Below are 14,248 nucleotides of genomic sequence, written 5' to 3'. Positions count from 1 at the left end.
CAAAACCACTACCAATAACAACAAAATCCATGAAGCCCAGTTATAAAGGTGTCTTCAAATGTTTTGTTCTGGTCAATCCAGTTGTACATCTTTCACTTCATAGTCCTAAAGACTTTTGATGAGATGCCCTTAGGAGTTAATGGCCATATGTGTGTTGAAAAGGAACTAAATAAAATTTAGCACCTGACAGTTAAATCTTGTGTACATGATCAAATTAGTACTATTTTATTATTATAAGAATACTTAAGTGTGAAATTCAGTTTACGAATGTCGTAGTTTAAGCCGGCCCACAGCTATACACCACACAGCCATTTGCTCACCCTCCCCCCTCCCTCTCTGGGATGGGGGAGAGAAATGGGAAAGTGAAGCCTGTGAGTAGAGATAAAGACAATTTATTAAGACAGAAAAATAATAACAACAACAACAACAACAATAATAATAATAATAATAGTACTACTACTAATAATGTGTACAAACAAGTGATGCACAATGCAATTGCTCACCACCCGCTGACCGATGCCCAGCCTTAACCCCGAGCAGTCCGGCCCCACTCCCCCGGCTAGCCACCCCTATATATTGTTTAGCATGACGTCAGATATGATGGTATGGAATACCCCTTTGGCTAGTTTGGGTCACCTGTCCTGGGTCTGTCCCCTCTCAGCTCCTGCTGTACCCCCAGCCTGCCCATTGGCAGGACAGAGCAAGAAGGTGAGACGTCCTTGGCTTGGTGTAAGCACTGCTCTGCAACAATTAAAACATCAGCATGTTATCAGCGCTCTTCTCATCCTAAGCCAAAACATGGCCAAAACTACAAACTACTAGGAAGAAAATTAACTCTGTCCTAACTGAAACCAGGACAACGAAATATGTCAGCATTTTTTTTTTTGTTAGTCTGATGAAAAGTTCATGGAAAGATAGTCTCCCTGACATTTTTGGTTTGTGGGTTGTTCTTCTTTCCTTTATTTATTTTTTTCTTTCTTTAGCAGGATGGAAAATTGTTTAAAACAGTGGCAGCTACTCAAAATCTGTAAGATTTCAGTGGTGTGCGTCATTGTCTGAGATGCATAGCATGGATTTCTACCAACCTTTGTCCACTTCCATACAGTTAATATTCATATATTCAAATTTCTGTCTTCATATTTTTAAGTTCTAATGATCCCATATATTAGTGACGGTCACAGTATAAAAACTGTGGGAGGTTTTTTTCTATATAAATAGATGATTGGATTAGAGTTAAATTATTCTCAGAAGTTTTTACTGAATGTGGAAAATAACATTAAGATCATGTCTGAAGGACTGCTTTGTTTGCAAGCTGATTGGATCATCTTAAGTGCAACACACACTGAGTTTCAGATGAGAACATTGATTTTCCAGAAAAAAAGTCTAGAAGGATATTTCAGGACTTGTGATTTTTAAGTGTTTTCATTAAAAACTCTTGACTGGTTTTGTCCTCTGTAATGATAAAGATTATTTTAACAAATGTGGAAGTAGCATGCAGGGAAAAATGAAATTGAATTACACCACAGTATTAATAAGAAATAAAAGCTTTAATTATTACACCATTTTAATGAACAGTGTATGCAGTGCTAACTTTAGTTTTGAAAACCTCCTACTGGTTATTGTCACTGCATCAGGCAAAATGCAGGATTCTCACAGTGTGATGGACCATTAGTTTGAGAAATGTCAATAATGCAGATAAAGATTGTTTGTAAGTTGGTGAATTAAAATAATTATGAATTAGTAGGACTCCTAGATATTTTTTGCAGCTGCTTAAAACTGGCAGCTTACATTTCATGATTTTTCTTGGGGAGGATATTGCTGGTTAGAAATTCTGGAATTTACATGAGATTTTTTTTTTCCTCTGAGATCGATAGACCTAATGTTGATTCTTCTACCTAAATAAGAAAACTCTTCAGAACTTTTATATCTATAGCTAACTGTAATAAATATAACCTGAAGATTAAGCCTGTATCTGTGAACACATGATAGATAAGTTGCACTGTGCCAGAGTATTTGCAGTTGCCTGTTTTTTGTTTGTTTTTGTTTGTTTGTTTGTTGATCTTGTATTTAATAATTTGGGTTTGAGCATCCTGAGAGATTAATGATATGGTTTTACTTTCTTACTGTTGGGAAAACTAATGACTATGAGTGGGCTTGGAGTATAAAGGTATTGTGTGAGTATTAGCAACTTTGTGATAATTCATTTTTTTTTTTATTTTTTTGACAAAGAACAATTAATTTGTGTCTTTCCCTTCTAAAATATGTGCATTCTCATTCTTTTCTCCTCACAGAAGTAAAAGAGATCTCTTGCCAGGCTCTGTCACTTTCAGTTTTGAAAACAACTTTTATTTGGAACTCCAGTAGTATATTAACAGCCATTGTCTCTAAGTTTTGTTGTGCACTTGATAGAGGCAAGCATTGTAACATTGCTTCTGCTAGCTGATTCCTGTCTGCTGATAACCTGGCGCATTGCATGCTTATCCCAGGACAGCCATCCAGAGAAGGGCATTACCTGGGATTCAGACTTGAATTTCAATATTGATGGGGAGCCTATGTGTTTAGTATCTATGCTGTCCATGGAGAGGCTACAAATCATTTAAGTCTTTTAAGACTGGTCTTCTGCAGTTTTTTAAGACTTTCCAGTTTCTACTATGTCATCATCATATCCTTCCTAGTTCCACTGTTCTAGATGCAAACACATGCAGAGCTCTGTTTCTCCATGTGTGTTGCAGAGGAGTGCTATTTTCATCTGCACTCTCAAACAGTTCTAGTCTCCTTCCAGTTACCTTCAGGATCCAGTTAAAAACTTTCATCTTCTCTTTAAAAAAAAATTGTAGATGTTCTTGCAAGTTGTCTTTTAGATTCAGGACAAATTCATCATTAGCTTAAGTAGGTATCTTTTTGCTGACTTCAGCTTAGTATAAGGACAATAATAGTGTGGATATTCTCATCCAAAATACAACATTTTATACAAAAAATAATATACAAAAATAACAGTGCCTCCTTTCATTTTTTATGCTGGCATTGTTTTTTGTTGTTGTTTGTTTTTCACCATCTTCTTTCCTATTTTTACATTCAGTATGGCCACTTATTTGTCTAAAAGTCTTCTCTACATTTGTCTTAATCTCATGTTTACCATGTCTGGATTCCTTATAGAAAGAATGATTTTTATTAATTCATTTAATTAGCTCTGAAGCTCATTCCATTCTAGTAAGAGGTGACCTGTGCTATGCCCTCTTCTTTTACTACATTTCACAGAATCAGAGTGACTGGGGTTGGAGGGGACCTCAGGAGATTGCCTAGTGCAACCCCTTCCTGCTCAAACAGGGTCAGCTAAAGCACATTGCCCAGGACCGAGACTACTTGGGTTTTGCGTATCTTCAATGATGCAGACTCCATGGACTCTCCAGGCAACCTCTTCCGGTGTTTGACCCCCTCACTGGGAAAAAAATAATAAAATAAATGCTTTCTTATGTTTAAATTGAATGTGTTTCAGTGTGTCAGTGTATGCCCATTGCCTCTTGTCTTTTTGTTGGGCATTAGCTAGAAGAGTGTGGCTCCATCTTCTTTACCTCCTCCCCCTATCCATCATGTATTTGCACACACTGATATGATTCCTCTGAACCTTCTCCAGGCTGAACAGTCCCAGCTTGCTCAGCATCTCCGTATATGTTGGGTGCTCCAGTCCCTTCATCATCTTTGTGCTCTTTTGTGGGACTCACTCCAGTATACCCAGTTCCTTTCACAACCCATTTTGTAGCTGATGTGGTTCAATATCTTCCAGTTAACTAAATCTAACACAAATAAACAAATGACATGCCAGTGTAATAAAGTTACAGGTACCTGTAAACTCATAAATCTTGTTGCCCTGAACCTAGTTTAGGACTTACACTGTTTCCTTTAGCGTCAGTACTTATTAAACTATTATGATTGCAGGGGTTGCAAGCACAATAGGGTAGAGCATTTTAGATTATTAGTTTATATGCCAAAAATGTGGTTTCAGATTGATAAAAAAAGAATCATGATTTGGGCTGATTTTTTTAAAAAGTACTGAGAAAAAATTCTTGTCAAGTCATATCATTTCATTACTTCACCTTCAGAATTACAAGATGTAGCGTCTAAAATCATATTTTGAGATTAAACTTATTGAAAAATAAAAAATAAAAATCAGTATGAAATAAATATTTTATTTGGCTTGAGTGAAATACATTCAGTTCAAAATTACTGTTTGTGTTCTGTTTGGTTTTGGAGAATAAATTGTTCATGTCAGAATGAAGCTTATTCTATTCATATTTTAGTCCCATTTTCCAGCAATCTTAAATATGTTGGCACATTAGTGATTTTGTTTGTGAGCATTTGATTAGGAAATATGATCTTAATTGAGTGTATATCTTTAAACATTTTTGACTCCTTAAACTGTACAGTTTAAATTGGAAAATATTTGCAATTCTTGCCAGCTTAGCAGATGCTTGTAATTGAACAGATTTTTATGGATCTTAAGTATCCCCAATAAGTTCAGTTAGCAAAACATGTACTGGGTGACACTGCAGGTTCCAGGTAACTTCTGGGTTATCTGCACCATGCAGACACCCTGGCGAACAGAAGGGTCCTTGTTAAAGACTGTTATAAGGGACAAAAGAAAGTATCATAGCAAAATATATTTACACTTGCAAAACAATTTGAAGCTGACAAGCTGTGGAAAAATTAACTGTGAAAATAGTATAACAGCATATATAATTTGAGAATTTCAGAGGGTCCATGTTAGTAAATCTCTTTCAGTAGAATGAGAGATTTCAAATCTTCCTTCAAACAAACATGTGTACTGTTCATGCAGTGCTGTCACAGTAGCATAAAATTTAATTGCACTCTTTTGACATTCGTTTCTGAGAAGGGACAAAAGCATCCTCAGTTTCAGGATGGGCTTTTTCTGATTTTTATTTTTAATTCTCTTCATTTGTAAGTTTGTTAGGGACCTGTACTAAAGATGTCATTTCTCACAGCCCTATGCCTTTTTTTAGACTGTTACCGTAGTCACAGCATGTTTTAAATTTTCATTTCATTTTGTTTCCTACAAACATCTTTTCATAGATCTTGTAAAATGAACACATAGCAGGTATTTACTCTTTATTCTCATAGGAAATGTATCTCATGAGGAATTGCTTGACATCAGTGTGGATTTGAAACATAAATTTAATGAAGACTGGCTTTCTGATGTTACATTATGGGTCACCACAGTCAGATGCTTTGCAGATGACATGACAGCAAATGTGAGCACAGGAAAAAAACAATAGAAAAGAAAGGAAAAGAACAGAAAAGAAAAGAACAAAAACTTGAAAAATACTAACAGAGAAGCAGATTGAATTCAAGAGAGACATCATACTAGTTAAAGGCTAATTGGCAATGTTAGCTGGTGCTAGCTGTGGCCACCTCCTCCAGCAGCTGGCAACCCAAGCTCCTCCTGCACATTGCTGGAGCCCCAACCATACCAGCACGGGCTTCCTGCCCACCCTTCCTTCCAGCCCTTTCTGGACTCCGGACCTCTGCTCACTGTCTCATCCAGCTTTAAGTTGGACAGGAAATACCCCCCAACCCCACTTACAGTCCGGTGAAGGTACAGCCAACCAGTGTCCCCTCCTGCAGCAGCCAGACCCAGGCACAGGGGCTGTGTGCTTGGCATCAGCTGGCATAGAGCCACCAAGCTCCACCAGCAACCTGCACCATTAAGTTTGCGTGCTTACTGCTTGCAAAGCCCTGGTTTGTCTGCAGTTCCATGCTAGCCATTAGTGTGACTGGCCAGTTTTAGTACTCTGTACTGCCTCTCTTACTGTTTTTTGGTCACATGTATATCTATATATTCTTGTTTATTGCTTTCTTATCATCTCCTTTTATATTGAAACGGTCCTTGATCAGATACCCTTAAGGGAACAGATGCTTTCTCCTTCCACATATCCTTTCAGACAACTTCATTAAAAAAAAAGAAGAAAAAAAATGTTTGTAGTATTATTTATTTGCTTTATTCATAATATGTTAATTGAATGCTGTTTTACAAAGCTGACTATTTCATAACAGAGCAGTTCAGAATGTAGTTTTACATTTGATGTAAGACTGACACATCTTTGTATCAGTTTTATTAGGCAAAACTCTAACATAAATGTCATTGCTTCATTTTATCTATTACAGAACAAAGAGTAGTGGCCAAGTAATCTATGGAGAGTGTGGTCAACTGAGCATGCTTTTCATCTAGAAATAATTTATTTTGTAATTTTGTAATTCTTATATTATTCTTCATTATGTTACATCGAACATAAAATGTGGTTATATTACTCCTTACGTATTAAGCCTCAAACTAATTAATAGATAAAGCACCTATTAAAACTAAAACAATACTGGTATAATTTAAAAACACTGTTTAACTGAAGATTGAAGTCTAAGTTACAAACAGCATAAATTCGCATTAAAGAGAATGGTAAATAACTGAAGACAAAAATACTTAAAGAATGCCAAAAGCTGCATGTTTGCTTATTGTACAGCATATACAGCCATTATAGAGTAATACAAGGGACTGTTGTCAATGCTGCCAAATAAAATATTCGACTAAAATGAAATTGAATTAAGATTAATGCTGAATTAAATTGTAGTAGAAATATGAGAACATTTTTAACTGTGAGAACACAATTGATAAGTCTGTTGTGTCAAGGTGCTGATTTTCTCTGCCTTAGGTTGGTCTGCATACTATTGCTAATCCTTCTCATCTATGCGCTTAATCATATTTTAAAATACATTTTCGTTTAAGCACCTTTATAACAAGAAAACATAATAGTTTCACTCTGCTGCTATCTTTTATCACATATTAGGAACATGATATTTTATGTACTAGTGAATTCAGGAAAGCACATGTTGTATATTGTCATGTAAGCAAGACTGTGTGTCTGTGCATGTGTACAGTGAGATGGTGTTGATGAAAGCACAAAGGTAATTCACTCAAGGAGAAATCATGAACTCTTCTTCATGATGAATAGACTTTTTATTGACCATGTCTTCCTGTCTTTATCTCTCCTTAAACCTTTCATTCCATTCTCCTGCCCCATCCCCCCATAATGGACACATTAATTGTTAAGACTTGTCATTAGATATGAGAACATTCTGGACATAAATTTATTTTAACTTTCAGTGATGTAGTAATATTTTATAGCTTGAAAATAAAGCACTAGGTTGATTGGAATGTTTTCCCTGCTTCATTCTCACCATATACTATAAAAGCAGTCCTTAAGAAGTGGGCTGTGAGTAGCTCATGTGGTATCTTTCTAATATGATCCATACTTTTTTCTACCCTTTCTTTTCCAGTGGAAGAATTAACAAGGTTAATGATGTTGACATTTTAAGTATCATAGCTGGCATCTGATATAGTGTCCATTAACATAGATGAGTAGTCCAGTTACTTGAAGTCATTCACTCATCTACTCTGCAAACAGAGGTGAATTATTGTATGATTAAACTAAGCATAGCCAGGCTTACAGTGTTTCTTTTTAATCCTAACACCTACTGATTTGATGTACATTGGATACCCAAAATGATAGCCAATTATTTCAGATGGCTGCCCATATGTATTTATTTCCCATGAAATGTTTTTTCATGTACAAGCTGACTCATACACTTAACAACTGCTGGTGCAAAATTCACTGTTCTGGTTTCATAAGAGTATTTGTGATGATTGTTTTAATTATTTTCTTTCTGAAGTCCATAGTTCTGTCTCATTTTACCTGAATTGTCTGAAAATACCCATGTGATTGTAATGATACTACTTTTTTAGACTGTTCTCCCCACTTCCATACTTTTCAGCAAAAAACTGAAAACCCAACCATAGGAAACAGCATCCACAAATAGCTGAGAAGCCTGTTGGCTTATTCAGATAAGTACATCAGGGGACCTTTTACATTAATAAGCATTTTGTGGCAAATCTGTGGGAACAGATGAGTGAGACACATCCATGTCCCTGGGATGTGCAGCATGAACATAGCTGCTAACAAACCTGCTCATCCTGAAACCTGTGCAGACAGCCAGCAGGCAGAGAGCCACCAAGTTGCCTTCTGCTGGGAGCCTGGGTAGGGGCAAAAGGCATGGCTGAAAGGGTCTGGAGGCAGGCATTGGGGTACTGGGGAGAACTGCAAAGGGGAGAGAACTGTGGAAACGTGGAACACAGATCTGTAGAAAAGTAAGCCCCATTAATTCTGCTGCTCATGAATTAACCTCTGTTCTCTACCAAAGTACATTGTGACATAGTATTCAGTGTTGAAATATGCCTTTGCATCTAGAGTCTTAGGTGCCTAATCTGGTTTGAAACTCTTGTAATAAAGTGATACAAGGAGAGAGAAATGCACATTGAAGATAAATGGGATTTGAGTTGATCAAAAAATTATGGAAGTTAGTTTTGTTTGTCCCTCTTGCATGAACTATAACTGCCATGCATGCAAATTTCCTTCTGTTTTTTAAATAACTAAGATTCATAAATGATTTACAATAATATAGCTTGAATTTCTATTCAGGTTTTCAGACCTGGTACATTCATTCAGCAAAAATGTGTTTGCCTATGAAAACTACTAAAATTTTTATCTGTGGAAAAGTTTGTCTGTAAATAACACTTTGTTTTGAATTAATATTTATGCTTAGCTCCAGAATGCAGACTATGAAAATCGGTGTTATTTTACACAAGTATACTACTAATATCTCTGTTTAAACTTTCCATATCTTGTCATTTACTATAATTTAAAAATTATGTGACCATTTATTGCACCATTTTACAGCTTCACAGAGGGATGCTATTTTGTGTATTGCTATATACTCCACTTCCAGTCTACAATTAACTTTGAAGTTCTTAGATTTTAATGAAAGAAGATCATAATAGAACCATGGAAATATTTAATATTTTGTTCCAGGAAATATAAGTTATAGCCATATGTATAGTTACATCAGATTGGTCGAAGTCTGAAATTAGATTAAACAGTTTCAACAACATCATGAATACATGTGCATGCAGGCACACTGAATAGTAAAGCATTTGTTTTGCTACACGAAAGAGGGGGAAAAATTACTGACCTCCATGTGTCTAATAGTTACTGAATACATCCTGTGAAAAATCAGGAGATGCACATCAGTCCATCAGTTATTATTTTAAACCTTGGATGAACAGTAAAATGCATGGGATTATGTTATGCTTCTATATTTCCTGTAGATTACAGTAATACAAGGAATTCTGAGTATACAGGATATTTCACATATTAACAATAAATTATAAGCATACAAAAATAAAGTGAGAAATAGTGTTTGAGTAAATGATGAAGAGAAGAGACAGGAGAAAGAGATTATTAGCTTTGTAAAGTGATTTATGAATTAGGTGAACTGAAAGTGGAATGCCTTTTTTCCAAAGCTTAGTCTTTGGCATATGCTAAAGATGATCAAAAATGTAAGTTTGTTTACAAATCATCAGACGTTACTTGTTTAGCCTGAAAAAATGATGCTTTCTTGTGATTTAACACCATGAGGTTCCGGCAGTTCAGTGTCCCACATCCAGAACTTCCTATAAGCAAATGCTTAGACAAGTATATGAACGGGACAGGTCTAATATTACTTTTCCTAATATTTTCTCAATCTTTAGCAGTTTTCAGGTGCTGGATGCAGCATCCGTGTATGTTGTAACCATCAGTGGATCTCTCTTCCATCATCTTGTCTATTTTTCCTTCTGAATCTACATGTATGTAAATTTTACATATCTGCAGCATTTTGTAGGCCAACTTCAAGTAGTACCTGCTTTTATTTGTTTGGAACCTCATGTTATACTTGGGAGATGGTGAGTAATCAATCTGTCTATCTTCTCCATGCCATGCATGAGTCACATAGTATGGTGTATCTGTCTCATTTCACTTTTCTCCAGGCTGAACACTCTCTCTGTGTAAATTTGTATAAAACTTTGATAATCTTTGTCATTTTTCTGTGTTATTCTACTACATTTCTTGGAAGAGAGGGGACCAGAACTGCCCATAGTATTAAAAATTTCCATGAACCCAGCATTCATATTGTGACATCACAAAAATGTTGCTTTTTTCTCTAAATCATGCTAGTATGTCTTAATATTTGATTAACTTGGGGGATTATTCTTAAACTGAAAACTGGCTATTTCATAAAAAAGTCAATACCAGCTTATGATCTTGGTTCTAAATGGTTAATTGGCACCTTGCAATCCAACATTTTATTTGCAAAACTTTTTTTTTCTTTTTAACTTCATTTATTTTCTGCCTGCATTTTTACATTTATCTGCATTCAGTTTCATTTGATATTTTATTGCTTCTCATGGAGTTTTGTATGATCTGTCTGCACGTCTCTGCAATCAGAGCATGTCATAATTATCTTGAGTAACTGACCCAACATTGTCATCAGACTTTCATACTTTGGTGTGCATTTTCTTATATGGTTTGTTTATTAATTTATGGAATTTGGTGATATTGTTAATTTTTCAGTACCATAGAATGATGTATGTTGGAAACATTTCCTGCTTTTCTAGAGAGCAAATGATCTCTGAAGTAAAATAAATCCTAAACAGATCTTGCATTCCCAAATTCAGTGCTAAAATGATATACAATTATTGCCAATAAATATATCAAAACAGAAGTGAATAAAAATAAATCCTTCTACAATGAAAAAAAAAAAAAACTTTTTTTCACATTTCTCTATGTGAATCAATCTATGCTAGAAAGAATTTAGACACTGTGGTTCCCAATACTTAAAATCTGTTGTTTTGCACAGCTGTAAAAAAAATAAGAAATTAATTTTGTTATTGCAAATGGCTATTCCTAGTACCAGCCAGAGAAGATTACTTAAACATACCATGTTTCATGATTCTGGTTATGCACCATGCTGCAACATGTATTTCCTTTCTCTTAGTCAACCTCTAATTTTATAATATATGATAACATTTTATAATATATGGTACCATTTCTTTATTACATAATTTGTCATCAATTGGCATTTTTTCCTTTACATTCTAATTGTAAAGACGTCTTTGAATAATAAAATAAAAAATTAAAAATCTTTTGACATTATGCCAGTTCTAGGGGAAAATATTTGCCATCTAACAGGTTTCATGGCATTTCCTTTGCTAGCCTTAAAACACATTAAATTACTCATACATTAATATTAATTATTTGTTAATATGATTGTCAGCAATGTAATTCCTGTGTAACTGCCTGGTTGTCTCATTAATGTGCGGTGGTTATGGAATAGTGGATAAATTTTCTGGTTCTTGATTTCCAGAGAATGGAAAGTATTCTTTGGCCTTGTTATGTGCCATCTGCAGAATGAACCAGTGAGCTTGGTAATAATTGCTATATAGATTGTTTGTGTTTCTATACAATTAATTTTAAAGGATTTGCTTTGATTCTCCATACATATACAGTATGTATACAGAGCATTTCTTTGTGTAATTCCAAGGTGTTACACAAAACAAAACAGATTTTGTGTGTGAAATCATTTGGAATTATATCTGCTGTTCGTTCATTGCAAAGTAAATACTTGTCTTAGCACTGCTGCTCTGGGATTTCTAACAACTTTCAAGAAATAATCAACTCAGTCAACCTGACATTTAAAAAATTCCAGATCCTAGGGTCATCTCACTTGTACGTAAAAGAAAAACTCTGGGTTTCTAGTTGCCTGAATGTATGAACTAATAGTAGTTAAAAAAAAAAAAAAAAAAAAAAAAAAAAAAAGTTAAAGAGGCAGGCTTTATTCAAAAACATATGTTTTAAATTGAAGTTTTTCATTATTTCAAGTGCTTGTGGACATCAGTATTGAATGCTGCACTTAAATAGCAGATAATAGGAACAAGTTATTTAAGAAGTTATTTGCTTTATATAAGTTTTTAATAAGTTTTTTATATAAGTTTTTATATAAGTTTTATATACATTTTTTTTCTTCTATAAAATCATGACAGTTTCAAAAAATCGATGTAACTGCTGAGGAACTGCAAATGGATTGTGGGTTGTCTTGCAAACTTCTAACATCAGTTCATATTCTTTCTGAAATGCATGCATTTCTCATTAATTAAGTGGGATTAGTGAATAGCATTAGTCTAAATGTCTCCTTTATTCAATTTCCTGATCTTTCTGTGACAAATTTCTGTATAACACAACATTTAATGTCAGTCAGCTGTTTCAAAAGCTGTTAAAATTATGTTTTCCCACATCTTTCCTTCATGAACAAGTGTAATAGTAATGATGTCCCAAATAAAACAGAAAGTGGAAGACTGTCTACAGATAAAATTGGATACTGTCTACAGATAAATAATGTTCACTTTGTTTCTAAGTCTATTTTCCCTTTAGCCGAGATAACTACAAGCTGCTGCTGAGGGGGGTGTTCTGTGCTCTCAGGTGTATTTTTCCACCTCCTTTCTGACCAGCACTACTTCTACTGTACAGTTAAGAGGCTTTCATTCTTGAGTGCTGATCTTTTATTTCAGCAGTGGCTGTGGAGCAAGGTGGAGAGGAGACTAGTTACATGGCATCCTGCACTTAGCTCAGAGTAATTGTGCTGTTCCCAGGAGCTGTGTTTTCCTAAAACATCAACATGCAAACAGCCAGGTGACAGTAAGTGTCCTAATTCTGGTTAGGGGTGGCCATGGGTTATGCTGTCTGAACCTACTGTAATTTCTGGTCTTCCTCAGAATTGTGGAGACAAAATTGCAAAGTGCACCAATAGCTCCCATATATCTAATACATGGAAAGAAATATGTATGGTGGAGAGGGACTGTGTGCTTGAGATCTTCATTAACATTGTCTGTCTTCCCTAGCAGATAGATTTTCATGAGGCAGTAGCATTTTTCCCAAATCTTTTAAAGTGTATGTTTTTTGTTTTTATTTATTACACTTACATTTTCATATGTTTTTAATCTTCAGAAGCTTTTATTTATCTCTGATGGCAAAGTGTCCTCCGTGCTGCAGACACCTGAGGCAGTTTTCCTGGTGGAGAGGCAGTGACATCTTTGACATCAGTAGGACAGACTTACATTTTCCTGCTGTTACTAATAGGGCAGAACTCCCAATTCTTTTGTTTCCCAGAAAAAAAAATAAAAATAAAAATGATTGCAAAACTGCATTCATGTCCCTGTGGTCTTCATTATATTGGCAGTCAGGAAATACCAGGAGCCTCCATCAGGCAATCTAGTTTCCTTTTGTGTTGAAGGAAATATTAGCAGATAATGTTGCAATAAACCTGAAGTTTTACTGTTATCAGTTTAATAACCTTAAATATGGATCATAGTCTGGTTTCATAAGCATTTTCATTAAAACTTCTACTGCAGTAATATAATCCACTCACTTATTGGCCTGAGAATTATGTAGGTTAGTGGTGGTGGGTCTAAAACTGTGCTTCCATATTAGAGTATCAGCTTCTTAAATTGATACCCCCAAATCATAATGATTTTTCACACATACAAATTCAGGTATACCACATATATAGAGAGAAAGATTGCTCAAAAGTTGATGTTGCATGCATTAATTTTGTTGTTGTTGTTGTTGTTATGTTTTTGTGAATTTTTATGGAATTGATAATAGTAATTTTTTCAGTTTGGGCCTGTTAACTTTTGGAGGGTCAATGGACGCTACTGGCATGAGTCTGGTTCCATATTCTTTCCCATCCTTCCCGTACCCTTCCCTCAGGTATTTTTACACATTTTGGAGGCCACTAACAAGTACCCTAAGGGTTAATACTAGATTCAGTCCTGTTTCACATCTTCATTAATCTTAATTAATGATCTTCATTAATCTTCATTAATCTTCATTAATGATCTGGTAAGTGTAGTAGAGTGCACCCCCAGTAAATTCACAGATGACACCAAACTTGGGTGCAGTGGCTGACTCACCAGAGGGCCATGCTGCCCTCCAGGACGTGTTGGGTGGAAAGAACGTAGAGCCAGGCTCTTTTCAGTGGTGCCCTGTGCCAGGACAAGAGGCAATGGGCACAAACTGGAACATGGGAGGTTCCACCTAAATATGAGAAAACACTTCTTTACTTGGAGCACTGGCACTGGTTCCCCACAGAGGTTGTGGAGACTCCTTCCTTGGAGATGGCATTCAAAAGCCATCTGTCCATGGTCTTGGGCAACCTGCTCTAGGTATCCATGCTTGAGCAAGGGGGTTGGACCAGATGGCATCCAGAGGTCCCTTACAACCTCTTATTTTAGAAATACCATGAATCGTCAGTC

The sequence above is a fragment of the Netta rufina genome (genome assembly GCF_964035555.1).
Source record: "Netta rufina genome assembly, chromosome: 2".
NCBI classification, from domain to species: Eukaryota; Metazoa; Chordata; class Aves; order Anseriformes; family Anatidae; genus Netta; species Netta rufina.
This window is presented reverse-complemented; position numbering follows the sequence as displayed.